At 41.4% G+C, this 6,608-nt stretch overlaps 1 protein-coding gene across 9 annotated transcripts in view; it reads left to right on the top strand.

Annotated features, from left to right (window-relative positions):
- Anks1b (ankyrin repeat and sterile alpha motif domain containing 1B) overlaps positions 1-6,608 on the top strand; it is a 760,073-nt gene that overhangs the window by 104,786 nt on the left and 648,679 nt on the right. The gene's annotated exons all lie outside the window — the stretch shown is intronic.

The following is a 6,608-nucleotide window of genomic DNA, read 5'->3' as shown; positions in this document are numbered from 1 at the left end:
ATCTCTTACACACATACATCAACAACACACACACACACACACACACACACACACACTTTCACTTTGTGAATTCTGCAGTGCCAGAGTGTGTTGCTCCCAGTTTATGACGGGAAAAAGAAAACGAGCCATGGAAGAAGCATGCTGAAAAGTATGGACATGGTCCCCACAGAGCACCTAAAGTTTGACATACACAGCCAACAGAGCCAATCGGAGTGATGTCATAGACATGCTATCTTTTTAAACACTAAAGAGAGCGTTTAAAAAGAGCTGAGAACATGTACTAGCCAATTCTACTTAATGAGAAGGTCACGGACACTCTTTACTGGGCATGTCTTCTGTGGTACCCAGAAGATTAGTATCAAGACGAGTCTCTGATGTGGGAGCGGTTAGTATTGGTAGGAAGGCTGCAGACATGTATCACTTCATGAAGTTGTTAGGGAGATAACATAGGACGTGTTTAGAATTGTGCCCAGTAGGTGATGGGTTCTGGGAGGGGGGCGGCGAGGAAAAGGGAGTTGTTATTAAAGAAGCCATTGGCCACTTTTCTGTCATAGAATGAAGCAAAAAGAAAGCCATGCCAGTTGGAGTTACATCATGCCTTTATTGAAGTGACAGCTATCAAATTGAAGCTAAGAACTTGGCTCATTTACACCTCTCTTCTGTTTTATTCAAACTCATACATTTTATGCATTTATTTTGGGCTTAAGGAAAGTTGTTCAGAACACACTCCCCAAATCCAGCTAAATACTGCTGGTATCTTTTAAGTGACATTTTTTTCTCTGATCATCTTCTATAAGCCTCCTGAGTGCTAAATCATGAATAATATAGTATGCTTTTGCCAGCGCTATACAGTTAGTTTAGATGGCCAGAAAATTTAAATGAGAGCTTCTCGTGTATGAAAATTTAAGGAACAGTGGTTTGGTTTGAAAATCAAAAATCAGTCACTCATTAGTCTTGTTTTAAATACTAAGTTCCTGGGACACGTCTTAGTCTTATCCCGCCATTCCTCCGGCCACACCAGTCTTCCTTATGAATCCAGCCCACTCTTGTGGGACCTCGTAGAGGATTCTGTCTCTAATGTCTTCATAAAATCACTATATTTTTTAAATTGGTATTTAAAATAGTCCGATAAACACGTCATTGCGGTATAACTGTGTATGTTCTAAAATGAGGTTCGGGAGTCTGAAACCTAGTCGCTTTGGCTCAAGCTCCCCAGCGCTTGCTGTCTTGTCACAGAAGCTTCCAGTAGACTCCAGTGGTTTTAATGTTGTAAACAAGGAGGTCCGCGGAACTTCCAGTGGGTTGATCAGTAAGCGCTACGCATGCTCAAAATGGACATTTGTACTGGAGCCTGGCCACCTGCGCCACGGGACGAGTGGGCGGGGCAGCTTCAGAAAAGCCAGAAGTCCAGAGTGGTTGAGCGAGCACGGTTAGACTTTGGCCAGCGTCGGAAAGGCTTCTTACGCGTCGAGAGAAGGTAACGGCAAAGTTATTCTTTTCTTAGTTCTGACTTGTCTGAATTAGGGCTCAGAAGAGCTGGCAGGCGCAGCGGCCCTGCACGGTGGAAACGCTGGTAAATCCGTGATTCCTTCAAAGGGTAGACTTAGTTCTCCGCCTCGCCTTAGCAGGCCTTCAGGTGAATTGTCATGGTGGGGGAAGGGGGGACTCATGACCCAGTGATTGATAGGCTCGGCTGGATTAACTCTCTTCTTAAATTTCTTTTTCTGTTTTTTAAAAATTAAGCACCACGCACATACATGTAGGGCCTGTCGAGGCCAGAGGCGGGTGACAAGGTCCTCTGGAACTGGAGTGAGATAGCTGGCTGTGTGTCGTCGTGTGGGTGCTAGGAACCAGACCCACGTTCTCCTGGTTTAAAGCAGCTAGTGCTGTCTCTGAAGGCGCGGTGTTAGGACTTAAAACTGAGGCGACAAAAGTACGTAATGTCTCGGGTTGTTAAGAAGGTCAGGTCTCTGCCCAGGGCCAGACTTGGAACTTAGATTCCATTTCTCTTACCCAGAAGAAACATCTTGCTTTTTTAAGAAAGCCCCGATACCTCTAGCTTTGTATAAGATAAGTAAAATGTCAATTAAATGTTAATTAAAATCTTAAGAAGCGGCAAAACTGATGTTTACATTTCTGGTGCTCCCAGGGGACTCAAAGCCAACACGAGGAAGGGTTCCTCATCTTTCCTACCTACTGTAGAAATGGCAGGATTATTGAAGAGATAATTATGTCTACTTTCCAGCATGGATACATCAAGTTCCCGGGAGCTAAGTAGGACCCAAGCCAACGAATAAAGAAAAGAAGATCCAGGTAGAAGTAATGTCAGAATGTAGGCAGGCGTTCAAATGTCCTACAAAAAGCAATCCATAACTGCATTACATTGGGCCAAAAGCCTTGTACTTGCAAAATAAAAATGATTAAAATAGGTTCCAAGATGTAGGTAGAGTCCAGAGTTTGAAGGAACACAGAATTCCTTCGGTTTCTCTCAAGTTTTAGCTTCGATTGGATTAGGGGGAAACCTGCTTAGAAGCAATTTTTGACCCAGTTAAGTTTTGAATTCCCTCCTGAGCTAACTGTGTCTTGGAGGCTGTGATTGATGTCTCCTGGGGCTAATGGCTGACGCATTGTTTCCCAGAGCGGGCTTCTGTGGCCCAGAACGCACATCTATGAATAGCGATGTGATGGTCACAGAAGCACCTGCTTGTCAAACCCTCAGGATCTGCAGCCTCCCTGTAGCTCTCTTGTTCTCCAGGCTTTGCCTGGTGTTTCCCCCTTTCAACATTTATTGACTGTCCCCCACCGTACTCTCAGAGAAGTGATAATCTCTTTCAGCAGCCCTAAATTACTGTGGTTATGCCATGTCGTTTTTGTAAAAGTAGTGGTACAGTTTAGGCAGTCGTGGGATGGAAAAAAAAAAGTTCTAAGGACCACTAGCTAAGATAATCTTTTTTTTTTTTTTATTTCACAGAAAATCCCCCTAGAAAGATTCCTATAAGACCTTTTTCTCCTTCAAAGCCTTTTGGGATTTGGCGGTTCTCTTCAGCATTTATGAGGTCCCTAGCGCCGGGACCCTCAGTGTGTATAATCAGACGAATAGAGCACCAACCACCGTTTTCTATGGGATGATTTTAATAAGATAAACTTTTAAATCGGTGTACACAATGTCTAAGGAAAAGTAGCTCATGAGCTATGGTCTAGCTGGCTGTAGCTCCTCAGTGACCAGCTTGAGGCATCCGAACGATGTACACATTCTCGAAGGACTTTCTTAAAACGTGTTATTATCTGTGAGGACTGTAGTTGCTAGAATTATCTCATTCATGTCTTCAGCCTATTTATAGTCAAAGATACACAGTTGTAAGTGTACATTTCCATGTTTATATGTATATGTGTTAAATTTCTTCTTTTGTATTCCATATTTACCTGTCTGATCATCTTTCAGTCTCTCAGATGGGGGAAACATAGACAATTCTATAATTCCATATTAGCAGATCTGAAGGGTTGCTTATCTCTACCCTCTACAGTGCCTTTAGGGTTTCCTCTTGATGCAGCATGCACACACACACACACACACACTAGTCTCACTATTGTCTGCCCATCTCTTTATTAGGCCCATCAGGTGTTTTAGACAGGTACAGTAACACAGCTTCACAGAGTTAAACAAATGCAGCGTAAACAAAAGTCACACACCTGAAAATAATATTCCCAACAGCTGTGGAAGTAACTTACGACTATCACAGAGCCACAGATACGACTATCACTGTGAATCCACACCCTTCATTTTTTCCCATAATTTAGGATCCTAACAAACACTTCTCTTTAACCAGTGCAGGATTCATCTCCTGCTTAACCTCAGTACCTTTGGGTGTCTTCCTACCTGTCACTGCTTCATGCCTTCCCATGAGATAGACTGAAAAACAGATCCTTCTGTACCAGGTGCCATTCCTTACAGCCTAAACACTGTTAGCCTGTTTGCAGGGGACCTCGTGAGATTGCGCTGCGTTATCTGAGTGGGCCTTCATTGGAGCCATCTGTACCTTTACCTAAGGGAGGCATAGGCTGATTTTTATATACTCAGGGCAATGCCAAAGTGCTAGGCTTGAAAACTGGGGTGATTAGTCCAAAGATGATAGATGCTGACATCCGTTAGGTGCTACAAGAGTAAAGGAATGAACTTCTGAAGTTTCAGAAGGGGAATGACCCTTCATACCTTGATTTGTGCTGAGTATACTAATTTTAGACATCTTTCCTCTAGAGATGTGAGAGAATTACTTCTGTTGCTGTAAGCCAAGAGATTTGTGCTAACTTGTTATAGCAGCTATCAGAAACTGATACAAATCTGTCAGAGATGTAAGAGAATTACTTCTGTTGCTGTAAACCAGTAGATTTGTGCTAACTTGTTACAGCAGCTATTGCAAACTGATACATATCTGTCAGAGTTGTGAGAGAATTACTTCTGTTGTAAGTCAGGAGATTTTCGCTATCTTGTTACACGGCTATTGAAAACAGATACAACTGTTGCTTTTCTTATTTCCCTGAACATTTAGTGTTTCAACACATTTGCCCACAACCTGCAATGTTCCTTCTTTGTTTTCTGTCTGGAGAATCCCTGCTTATTTTCAGAGCAAATCTGTGAAACCTTCCCTGACTCAGGCAAGCCAGTGTGCTCCAGCATACCTGCTGGAAGTCTTTTGTCTTCTGTTTACGGTGCATCCTTTATTTATAGCTATAGTGCAGAAGGCACAATAGCTGGAGGTTAGGCATGGGGGCCCAGTGATTCAGTTCGAGATTGTTGGCGCAATAGCATGAGTTGGGTCTCTAAGTCTCTTCCTTATCTATAAAATGGTAATAACAAGGTACCTGTTCCTGAGATAATCTATGTAAAGATTATATCTGGCAGGAAGTATGTGACCAGCAAGTGTTAGCTGCTTGTTCTTAGAAAATTTTAATAATTTTTTTTTCTTAACTAAACCAGAAGCTTTTTTTTTTTTTGAAGGAAAAAGGAATTGTTTTCAAGGAAATACCAGCCAATCTGAGGGTGACAGTTTCTGTTTAAGTAGACTGTAGTGGATAAATGACTGACAATGAGGTGTTACTACAGGCCTTGTGAGTAAGGTTGGGGAGGGACTGATAAAGGTGTCTCTCTGTGGCTGAACACTTGCCGATGTTTAGTCTCTCGTGGGTTTCTGCACTAACTGCTGCTGTTAACTGCACGAAGAAACTTCTATGTTGAGGTCTGAGGGCGGCAGTGATGTATAGGCGGAGCTCTAGGGGTTTAGAGGATTGTCTGATATTGTGTCTGCAATGGGGTTCTTATGGGCGTAGACTCTGTATCCCCTCTTCTCGATAGGGACTTAATATTCTTTGGCTTTGTATATAATTTTTAGATTTTTTTGTTCTAGTTTGACTCTATATGGTAGACTATCTGAGGGCATAAAAAGTTATCTCTAACTAAGTATTAAAGAAAACTTATTGATGTGTGTGACTCATTTGTATGGCTTTGTAATCACAGAAGGTGATTCAGTTTTACCAAAGAGGAGTATTCAGGATTGCTGACTACTGGATAACTCACCCCCCCCATCCGCCTCGACCTCATTTTGCAGGATCCACTAGCAAAATGATTGATATCATTCTTTGGCAAAATCTATTGTGTCGCAATCATCTTTGTGGAAATTCTTCTCAAATAATAGTGGTCATTTTCCCCCTGAGGAAACTTAAAAGCAGTTACACTCTCTATTATTGCAAATGCCTTTCAAAGACAATGAAGTCGCTGAATGAATGTCTTCCATGATTGCTTTAAAAATCTGAAGCGTTTTGAAGGAACACTTGATAAATTGAGGACTTGAATACAACCTTGGGCTTTGTTTAGTTGGATCTCAGCAAAGCTCTTTGTTCATCGGAAGTATATTCAGATTTTCTAAAGCCACTTAGGAGAAGATATGATATAGCTGTGTGCTTTGGTTATCTTCAACTCTTTCGTAGAGTTCTCAGTAATTTACCAAAGGGGTTAAGAGTTAGATGTCACTGATGTAAACACGTGTGTGTGTGCATATACTACGCACAAAATTTCTATTTATTTATAGGTACTGAAAGGCACTACAACAACAAGGATAGCTTTCAATCATCAGATTTTCTTGGCCTTTTTTTTTTTTTAATATAAATCTATGACAGTATCATCTGAAGAAGGGCTCCTGGAGTGCTTAGCTAGACTGTGACAGAGCCAGTCAGTTAATTGAACACGATTAGTCTTACATTCTCTGGAATGAGCTGTATCTTCATAATATTGATAGTGCATTAAGGCCAGGGATTATGTATTATTCAGTTTTTAATATCTGCACCGAGCAGACTACCTGGTACATCATTAGTCACCAGGGGAATGCAAGCTACAATTATAATGTAATTTTAATGGATATAATAAAAAAAGACAATACCAAGTGTTGGCAAGGGTATAGAGAAGCTACAGTGCCCATTTGTTATTGGCAGAAATGTAAAATTACAGTCACTTTTATGAGACAGTTCGTGATTGCTTCAAAGTGTAAGTTTATCGTGTGACTCAGCAGGTCCAAGCTAGGTTTTTTTTTTTTTTGGTTTTTCGAGACAGGGTTTCT

The sequence above is a fragment of the Microtus ochrogaster genome, chromosome 24 (assembly GCF_000317375.1).
Source record: "Microtus ochrogaster isolate Prairie Vole_2 chromosome 24, MicOch1.0, whole genome shotgun sequence".
Classification (NCBI taxonomy): Eukaryota; Metazoa; Chordata; class Mammalia; order Rodentia; family Cricetidae; genus Microtus; species Microtus ochrogaster.
Note: the sequence above shows the minus strand (reverse complement) of the source record. Positions and strands in the feature narration are given on the sequence as shown.